The 13,873-nt window shown below is 43.7% G+C and overlaps 1 protein-coding gene across 2 annotated transcripts in view; it reads left to right on the forward strand.

Annotated features, from left to right (window-relative positions):
* Positions 1-3,459: 3,459 nt before the first annotated feature.
* Positions 3,460-13,873, forward strand: part of KCNB2 (potassium voltage-gated channel subfamily B member 2) — a 390,553-nt gene continuing 380,139 nt past the window's right edge. For both annotated transcript variants that reach the window (XM_025477994.3, XM_049103690.1), the window contains exon 1: positions 3,460-3,964. The gene's annotated coding sequence lies outside the window, so the exon portion shown is untranslated. The remainder of the gene's footprint in view (positions 3,965-13,873) is intronic.

The following is a 13,873-nucleotide window of genomic DNA, read 5'->3' on the forward strand; positions in this document are numbered from 1 at the left end:
TATTATGGTTTACATTTTTGTGTCTCTAAATATATATTTCAATACACTAGCATTATGATCTATGAGGAAACACTTCTTCATCTAAATCTTATCTGTTGATGTACATGAGACTATTGCAAGTGAAACTTATATTAAACTATTTTACCAAGCATTATGAGGGAAGCATTTTGACATACAAGACATTTATCCCCTTTCTTATTAACATAATTCCATCAAAACTCAAGGTAAATCTGAGAAATTGAAATACAAGCAAGAGAAATGTTTCCATAAATATCAACAAATGTAAAAAAAATGGCTTAAGGAGCAATGTGAAAACATGTCTGACTTTTCAGCTAGATCATTTTAATTTTTGCTTTGGAGAACAACTGAAAAAAATATAAAACTGTATATACACTAAGGCAGTAGAACCATGTGGTGGTAATCAACACAAGAGTCTTTGCAGCCATCCGGAATTCAAGCTGTGCATATGGAGAACTCAGCTATTCCAAACAATTTGTATACTAGGGATTATTCTCCATAACCCATTTGGGCCATGAGTAATTTATTAAGTGGAATTATATTTTATTTCCAAAGGCTGTTTTTCCATAGCATTGTGTGCTTATAGACACAATGCAAGCATGATGGATACTCTACTCCTAGCACCCTACTTCCACAAAATGGAGACAACAGCAATGTCTTTTAGCTAATAGTAATTTGATCTCTTGACAAATGATCACTTAGTAGGAAAATGGGTTTGGATTTCTAAACTGTAATGGAAATTTAAGGTAAAATTTTTTTTAACAAATACTTGTCAAATTATTAAATACTTACTGCACTGACCAGTAATGTTGACGTAGGGCTAGTAAAGTAACAGGATTTTCACCACCTCTAAAATTCACTAGAGACATTGATTATGAATTCATTAGAAAGATTATACCACTTGAATTTAAGCACACCTGAAATAAATCTTAAGTGTTTTTTTCTGGACTTAAAAAACATCTTATATACATTCTATTCATTTAACAAATATCAAGTGCCTGAGAGAAGTCACAGAATAAATGTTTGGTGGATAAATAGGTATCTGTTACATGTGTGGCTTTGGATTAAAATTAAGGGATGCAAACAGAGTGTTATGGTATCTACCCTGGAGGAACAGTAAGACCTGTACAGGGGGAGTACACATATGAAGCAGGAGGGGATATGTCTTTAAAAAGATAGCTCCAACCATGTGCTAGAAATCAAAGGTGAAGAGTCCGAAGAGGCAGAGCTTGAAGTGGGACTTGAAGTGCTGGAATGATGGTGGATATGAGAAGGGGGAGGAGGAGTCCTAGGAGGAGAGTTCCCCATGCAAGGGCCCAGGTGTGCCGACACTGGTAGGGACTGGGGAGCTAGGAAACCTTTGTGATCAGGGGAATGAAATGGCCAGGGTTGTGCTTGGCGAAGAACCAATTTGCAGAAAGCTGGTGAAATGTGTGGGAAGGTGGAAAGACAGGCGCAGGAGCAGACATCCTGCAGGTCCCTGGAAATGTGGAGCTGAAGCTTGGAAATAGGTCAGGGTTGGTGATAAAGGTGTGGGAATCTCTTCCTTGTCCTAGTGTTCATGCTTGAGAAGCCTCAAGAAGGGCAAAGGACCAGGACGGGTCCTTGGCGGAGGGTGATGGAGTGCGAAGGGCCAACTTTTTTTTTTTTTTCTTAAAGATTTTATTTATTTATTTATTCATGAGAGATGCAGAGGGAGAAGCAGGCTCCCCACGGGGAACCTGATGTGGGACTCCATTCCAGGACCCCGAGATCACTACCTGAGCCCAAGGCACACGCTCAACCACTGAGCCACCTAGGTGCTCCGGAGGGTGAACTTCTTTACAGAATTTCCTAACAACTGGCACCTCAGGAAAACAAAACAAAACAAAACAAAACAAAACAAAACAAAACAAAAACCCGGGATCCCTGGGTGGCGCAGCGGTTTAGCGCCTGCCTCTGGCCCAGGGCGCAATCCTGGAGACCCGGGATCGAATCCCATGTCGGGCTCCCGGTGCATGGAGCCTGCTTCTCCCTCTGCCTGTGTCTCTGCCTCTCTCTCTCTCTCTGTGACTATCATAAATAAATAAAAATAAAAATAAAAACAACCCACCCAGCATGAGGTCGGGCCTACGGAGAGGTGAGAAATCAAGGTGTAGGGGTCCCTAGGTGATAGTGCTTCTCAGTCCACCTCAGGGCTACGAAAACAGAAGCAAGGACTCCAGGAGATATATTTAAAACTGAGTGCATCTTTGACTCTCTTCCATAGCCATCTTTCTTGGCCTAAAGGAACTCAGAAGGGAGTCCCGGCTCCAAATATGCTATCGTGGCCTACATGGCTTTCTCACAGGGTGTCTTAAGCTACTTTGTTTTCCTACAAGCCCCCGGAACTGTGCCCATTAAGGAGCGCAGGGGTCAGCAACCTGCAGAGCCCAGAGGTGTTAGTATCCAAGTTCATCCTGTCTTTCCCGCGGCCCCAAGGTAGGGGAAGGTCTGGGTGTCCACCAGGCGGCCTCGCCAAGGAGGAACTTGGCACAAATTCTCCAGCTCGCAGGGAGAGCGGGCAAAAGCCAGCAAGCCGGAGTACGAAGAGCGCCCCCGTGGGAGGCGGGAGCTGAGGCTGCCACCGAGCCACCCGCCTTTGCCCCCAAACCCAGGGCAGAGGGGCTGCGGGGACCGGTACGGCCCCCGAACCGAGCTGGAGCTGCCGGGAGGAAAGTCGGGTCCCCTCTGCGCTCCGGGTTCGCCCCCCGCCCCCCGCCCGCGGGGAAGATGCCCCGGGCCCCGGCACGCAGCGGCGGGGGCTCCTCCCCGCGGGGAAGATGCCCCGGGCCCGGGTCGCGGAAGGGCGGGCGTGGCCCAGGGAATCCCGCGAAGCCGCCCCAGCGCCTGCCGGCGGGGCGCCCCGGGCTTTCCCCGCCGCCGGGTGCGCGGCGCCCGCCCGGCGCGGACCCTCCTGCCCCGCGGAGCGCGAGCCCCGGAGCCAAGCAGGTGGGTGTGGAGCTGGGCCGGGCCCCGGGGGAGCGGCGGGCGCGCCCCGGGAGAGGGAGGCGCCGGCGAGGTGTGGGCGGCGCCCGGCCGCGCCCTGGGCTCGGGGGCGCTGTCCCAGGCCGAGCGCACGGCTCCGGGCCCGCCGCCCACCTCGGGAGCCGCGAGCGCCCGGGAGGAGGAGGAGGAGGAGGGGGAGGAGGAGGAGGAGGAGGTGGAGGCGGTGGAGGAGGTGGAGGAGCAGAGGCGGCGGCGGCGGCGGCGGCCCCTCCAGCCCGCGGGTGCGCGGAGCGCGGGAGGAGGCGGAGCGCGAGGCGGGGTGGCCGCGGGCGGGTGTGCGCGCCGGCCCGGCGCCCCCGAGCGCCCTGCCTCGCCTCCCGCGCGCAGCCTGTCCCCGGCTCCGCCACAGACCCACGCCCACCCGGCACCCCACGCCCACCGCGCACCCCGCCCCCGCCCCCGCGGGCGCCGCCACCTCTCCGCCCGCGGCCCGAGCGAGCGGCAACTCTCCGGCCCGCGCCGCTCGCCTTCCCGGCTCCTTCCGCGCGCGGCGAGCTCAGCCCCGCTCGATTTTTTTTTTTTCTTTTTTTTTTCTCCCCTTTCTATGCCAGCCCTCTCCGGTCTGGGCGGCGGCGGCGGCGGCGGCGGGGGGATGGGGCCCCGCGTGGGGAAGGGGGCGAAGATCGATGAAGATTATTGTTCTTTTTAAGGATCCCCTCGCGTCCTCCCGCCGCCTCCCCCGGGGCTTTCGCGCTGGAGACGGTGAAGGGAGTCAGGGATGTGAGGACGGGGGGAGACGCCGGGAGCTGCCGCCCGCCGGGGAGACCCTCCTCTCCGCCGAGGGGAGGGGGACCGCCAGCCACAGATCATTGGCGAAGGGGACCGTCGCGGGGAGAGGAGCCCCGGAGGGAGCGGGGGATCCCACGACCCTGCGTGGCGCCCGAGCCGTGCCGCCGGCCAGCGGGGTCGGTGGGAGCAGGTAAGTGAGGGGGTCTTCCCTTAAGAACGGATCGCCGCGGGCAGCCCAGCCAGACGGGAGTTGCCAAAGGAATTGGACACCGCCATATGGCGCCGAGTGGACTCGCGCACAAAGCTGCAGCCGACGGAGCCCCGAGAGGGCTGCTAATGCGAGGAAGGCTCCGTCCCCGTGGGGAAGGCGCTCCCGTGTCAGCCCCCGACAAGGTTCCGAGCAGCCTGCCTGGGAAGGGATGGGGAACGGGATTTCCAGGAGACGAGCTCGTGTTGCCTTCTGTTCCGTTGTTGGTGCATGCCACACTCACATGCACACACTTGTGGGACCGGATTCGGGGAGTGTGCTGTGTCGGATGCACGGGCAGTCCTCGGAGCGCGGAGACGTGCATGCATTTTAGCCCCCGCGAGGTGCGCGGTCTCCGGTCCGTAGCAGGGTCCCCGAGAGGGAGAAGGAGTCTCTAAGGACAGGGCTTCATGGCTGTTGGCAACACACTCTGCTTGCTGCAAGACCTGAGAATACCATTGCCCCGAATGGCTCCAGAAGACACCGACCATTTCCCCTCATCGTTTGCTTCCAGGGCTTAATGACCGTTTGCAAAACAGTGTGCTGCCATCCATTTTCTAGAATTATAAGCATTTTTTTTGTGTGTTCATTCATAAAAATTGTCAGTGTGCAATGTGCACAGACATGCCCTTTATACATCATGTAGGACTGCACAAGTGAGATAACCGTAGATACAAGATTACACTGAAAAACTGAGGATGCACGGATGTACGCTGGGCTGATTTCATGCAGGTTCAACATTCCTTCTAATCAAGTTATGCAATAATGTCAATATTTTAAATAGCATTTCGCATTTCTGTTTTTTTTTTTTTGCGTTGGTTTTTGGATTTTGCTGGGATTTGATTTTTTTGTTTTTTTAAGCTCAGCTCAAAAGAGAAGTAGGAATTTGTTATTGTTTGTAAATATGTGCCATTGTGTGGGACAGTGGCCTCTTGGTATGTTTATCAATAAATATCAATTGAGATGTTACATTTCATAAGACAAGAGAAAGGTGAATTCTGGTCAAAAATCTAAAGGCCAACTTGTCAATACCATATAACTTCCAGGAAAGATTTTCAAAAAAGAGGGTAACATTAAAATACACACACACACACATACATATATATAAAGTTTTACTTTATTTCAATCTTTAGAGGGTGTGTGTGAGAGAGAGAGAGAAAGAGAGAGAGAGAGAGAGAGAGAGAGAGAATAAATATAAAGTTGCCCAAAGCTTACTGGTAAGACATGAATTAGATCGAAAGACATCTAAACTAAAGAGTTCTTGATTCTTAGATTAACCAATATTTAAACAGTTGAATAATCTGGCCCATTATGTATGTATATGTGCATTTAATTGCTGCTAGAGGTGGTGTGTTTAATGTAGGGCATAAATAATGTGCTTCCTTGCGTGGCTGCTTAGACTTCTTGCGTGGCTGCTTAGACTTTCTGAGAATATCGAGGGTACAGTGTATAAATAACTTTTTTCTCCACTGCATAAAAACTATGCTCTTCACCTAAAAGAATGAATATGCCTCCTCAAAGTAAATACTCTAATGCCCTCCCTCTTGCTGTCAGGTTCAGACCAGTTGTTTACCATGAATAGAATTCGGTCTAATGCACTCTTTTTCCTTTTCTGGCACAGCTCAGACTCTTGGAGAAAGGAGTGAATCAGTTGGCAGTTCTCTTTGCTTTCTTCCTCCTTTTAACCTTCACCATCCCTTCTCCCGGGTAGCGCTTCCAAATCTCCCTCATATACACACACCGACTCCAAAAAATAACTCCATTGCCTGCCACTTTGAGAATTCTAGCGTCTGTCTTTTCTTTTTCTCTGATGTTTTTCTAAGTAGAATCAGTCCATGTGTCAGCTTAAACTATTTCCAATTTCACTTTTCTCTAAATCCCACAGTTTAACTTTCCAGGCATACATGTTTATTGAATATTCAGATGGGAGTAGTGAAAATTATTATTATCTTATCTAATCCTTGCTGTTTGGCTTTTAAAGTTTCCCTGTTGGCACCATGGAGCCACTGTGAATGTGGACTCACGCTTCTCATTTCCAGGATGGTAACAAAAGTGAGACAGCTAGAAAAATGCAATGGCAGGATCTGCTTTCAGTGTTATGTCTTGGCAACTCAAAATAATATCCGTCCGTGTTTTTTTGCATACCTGCCTGTATATCTGTGAGAAATCTTCATTAAGCATGGAAAAAATACTTTTTTTTTTTTAATTTATGTCTGGCATTTTGAAATGGTGTTCTAGAGAGACTGGGATATGTGTATACGTATTATGGAAATAGACCAAATTACTGGTAAAATCTAGGAAAGCTCCAAAATGTATTTCATTCTAACCTAATGCATTTTTTTCTTGATGATTATAAAGAAGTAATTAGTTATTTGAAATGTTTTTATCCCTTAGAGACTAAATTCCTTAAAGTTGATAGGACATCTTCTCCTGTACATTTTAAGGTAAATACATAAGGTTAAGATACTCTGTTTACTTCAGAATGTAATTTATCTGAGATTTGCTTATATTCACCAAGTGGATTTTGCATAAAGTCACAATGCCTATTATTTTCACAAAGGCTTCAGAGAAGAGTAAACATGTATTATAAGTGATATTTCTTAAAGTTTAGTATTTTTTTAGAGTACTTTTTAAGGTAAGAACTTACGACCTTGTTACTCCCAAAATGATAAGATAAACTTTATGGAGCAGCTCAGTCTTAAATTTTTTAGTTATACTCTAGATCTATAGCCCATTTTTGTCCAGTGATTGTTTCCTCCTTGTGCTTCTTAAATATAAATTCCCACCAACTCTTTACTACAAGTCCAGATTGTCGGGCAGAAGGTCCAGTGTGTGGGACCAGAAACTCATTGGCCTGTGTAAGTCAAATCTTATCGTATAATCTTTTTTTTCCCCCTACCATATTATCTTTAAGGGAAAAGCACCTGTTCCTGTAGGTTGAATTGTACCTATTTATACTGTGATTTAGTATCATGTATCTATTTTCTCATTTATTAATTCATTCATTACTGGTTAAGTGTGTATATGGAGAAGAGTACTTGATTAAAATGTAACCAGTGTAAGACAGATAGATAGAAGACATAGTCCTTGCCCCTCAAGGATTTTTTTTTACAGTATAGAGAATAAACTTTGAATATAGAACTAATCAAAGAATCACATATATAGTTAGGGATCTCTGGGATATAGACAAGCATTTAGCAATTTCATGCTTGATAAATTAAGGCAAATCATGAAGATGCTCATGAAAATTTGTCATAGTCTGTGAATTGGGGAATTATTAAAAAACAATAACAACTTTTATTAAAGTGATTATTTTCTAAGTTGAAATTAAATTAAAATATACATATTTATATTTTAGTGATTATATTATTACTTATATAAACAAAATAAATTTCTTTTTACTATTATTATTATAGCAAGCACTTTGGCCAGGAAATATTTCCAGTGTTGTACAAATATTAAATATTCTCACAACCACCCTAAGAGGCAGCTATCACTAATCCTCTTCTTCACACAGAAATGAAAATTCAAGTACAGAGACTTTCCTTGTGGAAAGTCACATAGGAAGTAGATGGTACAAACTTGAGCTAAGGCATTCTGGCTCTACTTAACTACTGTGATATTAAGAAGTATTAAGTGTTATCCCAGACGGAATAAGAAAAGATGTTTGCAGCTTCTAGTTTTTTTTGAAGCTCTGTCTTCCCATTAAAGGATATGACCATAGTTATGATTACAGGGATGCTTGGAGAAGGTCAGAAGAAGGGACTTCCAGTAGGTGAAAACCCAAAAACTTTCAACATAAATTTGAAATAGGAAGCTAGATTAGTTGGAGGCTGATCTTTAAAAGTTGGGTAGACTTTTATCAGAATGCTAAAACATTAGGAAGTACTGCTCTTACAGTGACCACAGAATAAAGCTGGCTGGGACGGATGACCGACTGGCCAGTTTCTAATGATAGCTTATTTTCATTTCCAGTTTTTAAAAACTTTGTGAGTTATTTTGAATAAAGTATTATAACTATTTTTAATTTATTATTTTTAGAAGTATATATTCATATGTTAAAAGAAAAATGATTAGTTTTTCAATATAATTATCTCTTACCCATGTCCCCATTTTTCCCTCTGTGAAATGTTCTCCTATATATTAATAGAAATTGGAATACAGTCACGTAACAGATTTACTTTCTAGTATATTGTCTCAAATGCATTTTTTAAAAGATTTTATTTATTTATACATGAGGGACACAGAGAGAGGCAGAGACACAGGCAGAGGGAGAAGCAGGCTAGGCTGCTTGCGGGGAGTCTGATGCAGGACTCTATCCTAGGACCCCGGAATCACACCCTGAGCTGAAGGCAGAGCGACCTGGGTCGCTCAACCACTAAGCCACCCAGGTGCTCCTAGAATGCATTTATTTTATTAAGTGACAGCTATAATATAATTGTGAAAGCATAAATCAAATTATAAATTACTGAGACTTTCATCAAGAAAACCTTATATGATATTTGAGGCAAAGTTCTTTCTAAATAGCCACTGCTCCTGTTTATGTGAAAAACACCATCTGGATTAAATTTGGAAGGTAAAATGGACAAATAGTCCCTGCAGGATGCCATATAATGAAATATTTAGATATATCCTCATGATTGACATTTTAATTTTCCCACAGATGTTAAGTCTCATAGGCTTAGTCACATATTGTATAGACAACCCTCCACCTACAATTGGGTTATAGCTTATAAGTTGATTTTAAAGGTTTGGTTTTTTTGAAACTTGTAATGCATTTAGAGAAGCAGTACTTTTTTGATGTTTAGGTCTCTAGCCCAATCCACAAATGCTCTTTTTAAAAATCAGTAATATACCTGACGTATAGTAATATTAGTACTCAAAAGCATAACCATTATGTATGGCAATATTCCTGGGGAATAATTTGATTTAAATAATATTTATTGACTGCTTCTTCTGTGCAAGGCTCTGTGGGGATACAGAGGTGATCATGGTACTTCCTGGGCCTACAGGAAAGAGAGAGAATTGAGAGTTTGTGCCTAACTCACTTCGATGTTAGGCAGAATGAAAAAAGCTTAATAATACTGGTATAGGCAAAATAGAGAATAATTGATTCAGAGATCTATAAGGAGAGCCAGGGACTGCCTACCTCCTGAGGATTCTCAGTTGGTGTTTCATCCTCAGGATATCTACTGAGCTCCTTCATCGTTGCCAAGCCCCGAGCTAGGTGTTGGGGACATAAATATGAATCAGACAGCATGCACTCACAGCCTGCACATGCAGACAAGTAAATCATAACAAAATGTCACAAATGCTGTTGGCAGAGCAGGATGGCAATTCAATGGAGTAGTTGCCTAACAGAAGCATCCTGAGAGGAAAAAAAAAATGTGATTGCTTTGAGTTCCTAGATGTATTTAATCGTGACTCTCAGTCAGACCCAGTGTCCCCTTTCTGTAAGCAGGGTTTTGTAATGTCCCTTTTATTTCCCTGAAATGATATTTGTAGAAAATATAACCTATCTTCATATGTAACATTTGAAAAATCAATACGTTCTTTGTAATAGAAGCCAGAAATAAAAGGAAAACTGCTTATGATAAAGTTGTAGGTATATGAGTTTGTGTGTGCTCAGGCATAACTACGCTAAAGGGTATTGAGGCTTGCTACTTAAAATGCGTAAATTTGGATTTAAGAGAAGACATTCAGCTGAATATTGGTGACACTTTTGTACACTTGGCATTTTTGAACTAAGAATGAAGTAAATATATCCATTTTGTGTGACAGCTACAATTGCAAACATGTGGGTGTAGTGTATTAGTGAATGAGTTTATATGAGCAGCATTATGGTTGGTGACATGACTCTCCAAAATGGTGAGCAAATCTTGAAGTTCCAAATATGGTAGGTGTTTTCCTAGGAAATGGCAACGTAGAAAATATTCTTTGTATGACAGGGTTAGGATCTCATCACAGATACAAGCAAGTTTTTCATGTATATATGTATCTGATCAGTAGCATGAAACTTAGGGGGCTCAGGATTTCTGTACTCATTCTGGGGTTTCTGGTATTCCTGGACCTTGCCTTCCAAATATTTCACAATTGTAGAGAATTCACCCAAAGACTGGATTAATCTTATGGCTATAGTCTCTCACTGAAAGGAGCCAGTCTCGTTCAAATGCATCATTGGACTGTTTTGAAAAAGCAAAACTCTCAAAGTTTTTAGTAAGAAGATCCATTTAGAGGCTGACCGAATAACAAAGAAAATAAACAGCAACAAAATCAGATCATGTTGATAACTGAGTTACAGAAACACTCCCAATAGTAGGCACAGTACGTGAGGCTGGCTGATATGATCATAAATGTCAGGGCTCTGTTTCCTATGTGGGAGTGACAGACAGGATTTCACAGATGAAGTGACCACTAAGCTAGTTTTTAAGAGACAAGTAAGCATTCTCCAGGCTAAATAGGAGGCAGGTAGAGAACATTCTAGACAAAGGGAATAGCATTTGCAAAGCAGTGTCATAAAAAGGGTTTGGCTGGTAATTGGGGCTCAGTGTTGGCAGTTACAGGAAAATGAGGGGAGATGAGGTTGAAGAAGTTTGACAATTAGGAAAGGTGTTGTGTGTTGTGCTACATCACTTGGATATTATCTTGTGGGACAGGCGGTGGGGGTTAACTGCAGTTTTAAATAAAGTGACATGGTCCACTGTTTGTGAGGGACGGTCTCTGAGCTAGCATGAGGAAGATGGATGATAAGAGGAAAAAAGATTGAAGCCAGGAGACTAGTTATGTAGGATGAGGTCCAGGACTTACCTTAACAGAATGGTGAAGAAGAGGAGGGTGTGAATTCTCCATGGCAAGCATTTGTTAACCTAAGTGTCCCTAAGTCTTTCAGTTTTCAACCTGGGTTGGAATAACAGACTTGGACCCCCACTCTTTCTTCTTCAGGGGTCATTGTCTTATTTGTGGTAACTTGAGCTTCTGTAATAAAACTCTGTATTTCAGTGATTAATGGAATAGAAGTTTATTTCTTGCTCATATGAGAGTCCAGTGTGCATGTGGGTGTTTTGTGCGATGATTTGGGGACCTGTATTCTTGTTGAGTTCTAGGGATTTGGAATTCTCTGCATCTAGTTGGCAGTTGTGGAAGAGAAAAAAACAGAGAGAACCAAGAAGTGACACACCTTGCTTCCATTCACATTCTGTTGGCAAGAGAATCACATCACTCCATCTATATATAAAGAGGGCTGGAGTATATAACATCTGGCTGGTTAGCCACTCCCCAGCAACATTTCTGTATCATGGAAGGAGAAGCAAAATTTTGCTAAATACATTCTGCCTCTCTGGCCACATGTAGCACAATCTCAGCCCCAGGAGACTCCTGAATCCCCCTGGTCATTGCATTCATCTCGAAGTCCAGGCTGTAAGGGTAATGATGCTAAGTCCTCCCCATTAAGTCTGGATATGGCTCCTCATTGTCCAGAAACCTTTATACTGAGAGACAGGCTATTGGCCTCTCACGACATGATGGACCAAGTATAGAATAATTGCATTTAAAAATTCCCCTTTGGAAAAGGGAAGAATGGGAGGTAGAGAGCAGTTGTTGGCCTATAATGTGGAAGAAACTCTGCTAGACATTGCTAAGACCTCCTGCCCTGGCAGTAGGGGGAATTCTTTTTTTCAGACTCTGGTTTTGCTGTCTTGGAATAAGTCCTTTGTTCATTATTATCTGTAGCCCTGGTCACCCTCTGAGTGGTTCTTCCCTACCCATTTCTCACGATGGCCACATCCAAAATAGATGTTGGGAAGCATGCCCTTCTTGAGAATTATATTACCTTCTCAGCACCCTTCTTGCGGTCCAAGTTTGGGTGCCTTAGAGGTTGTTTTATAGTCACTGTTTTTTTTTTTTTCTTCCTTTTTCCTTAGGCCAGGATCCTGATTTCTTTGACAATACAATTCCCTCAAAATTTTCATAGGTTTTTAATGTATTTCCTTTGCTGAAAATTCTTTCCTATTCATAATTCTTGAACCTGCTTCATTTCTTTGCTCATGTCTCAACCACCATGTCTCAAGTGGTTACTTTGAGGTCATCTGAAAGAATAGCCATGGGGGGGTTGGGTGACTTCATTAATCAGACCTTTGTTGAAAGGCTAATTCATTTTGTCAAAAATGGGTATCTGTTATTCAAAGCTGTTTTCAACGTTATTTCTCATTATTAGAGTCCCTGAAGCAATGTACTGTTGTAGCTCCATAGTCTTGGATTTCTAGAGTTTGGCTATTCACCCTTATTTCTCTTCTCAAACCAGCAAATTCTTTCCTGGGCTCATCCATTATCTTGTAACATCATGCTGTAGACAGTGAGAAGCAACCATCACACACTAGCGTTCTGGCTCATTCCAGCCATTTCCTCTAGAGTTAGTGCAGTTTTGCCAAGGCCTAAGAAGGTTCCAGGCCTCCAGTCTTCTGTCTGTCTCCTGACTGATGCCACGCTACATATTTACATTTTTATAAAGGCAGCACCCACATCAAGGTATCAGCTCCAGAATAAGTTAGGATGATGCTAGCTGCTATAACAAACCGAAATGTTAGTGGCTTGACAAAATATGAGTTTCTCAGCCACATATCAAATGAGGAGTGGTGTTTATGTGGGGGAGAAAGGGAGAATTGAAAAGGCACATCTACTTCTTAAACATCTTGGCTCAGAGATGATGACAGCAACACTTCTGTTTATAATCCGCTGATAAAAACTAGTCAGATGGCCCCCCTAGATGCAGGGGTGGGGCTGGGAAATGCAATCCCTGAGTTTACAAGAGTTTCCCAGTGACAGTTCTCTCTTATAAAAGTGAAGCATAAATTTAGACAATTAGCCCTTTCCTGCTGTAGTCATCTTCCTCCAGAATAAATTAGAGAGGAAAGGGTTTGAATTACATTCACTATCCAGTTAATCTATTCTATGCATAGCATCTCCCCACCTCACCCCTGTCTTCTAATTGGCTCTCCATCCAGACTTCTGAGACTAGTACAGTCTTCCTTCACTCCCTAAAGCATCTCTGGTGAAAGGCTCATGTACATAACAGACTCTAGCTGAGTGCTTTGGGATAAAGGGTGGAAATTCTACCAATAAACAAGAAACTAATTCTAATTGAATATTAGTTGTCAATGCTTCTAGAAGTGTCTTTATCATTTCTCACTGTAGGGGTTTGCTCACTGCCTGGATCTCTCTGAGGCCTAGATACAAGCCATTTGCTAGGCCTTTCTCTGCTCCTAGACCCTTCCTCACATCTCTTTATCCAGAATTTTCCCTCTGTCCTTTCTCAAAGTACAGTGGATTGGTGTGCAGGTCCACAAAGGGACTTGCCTGTAATAGCCAAACCTGTCCATTATGGTTTTTTTCCCCCCTAAACAAAGCAGTAGTTCTTTCTCTAAAAGGACTTATTGCTTTCTTATTTTCCAACTGTCTCAAAATCGTAGCCAGCATTTTAAAGTCAGGTGGCTTAGCAAATATTTATTAAGTACTTTTCATAGGTAAAGCACTCTTCTAGGTCACCAGGTTAAACAAAATTGGTTATTAACCTCACAGTGCTTATAGTCTATCTAGAAACAAACAAGAACCCCCAGATTCCTCTTTAGTGGCAAAGGCAGTGAATCTGCCCTAGGTCCAGATGACTGGTGATTCTTTATGAACTATTTGTAAAGGAAAGCAATGGGCAAAAAGGCAAAGCTGCTGGAAGTGAAAGGGTGAGGGTGACACTTCTGGAGTGAGGAGCCGCATGTGATCTGTGGTGTGCTAAAGTAGGGGCATTGAGACATTATGCTGCCGTTATTACCCAGAGATACCTTTATGCTCTGCTTCTGGTCA

The sequence above is a fragment of the Canis lupus genome, chromosome 29, assembly GCF_003254725.2.
Source record: "Canis lupus dingo isolate Sandy chromosome 29, ASM325472v2, whole genome shotgun sequence".
NCBI lineage: Eukaryota > Metazoa > Chordata > Mammalia > Carnivora > Canidae > Canis > Canis lupus.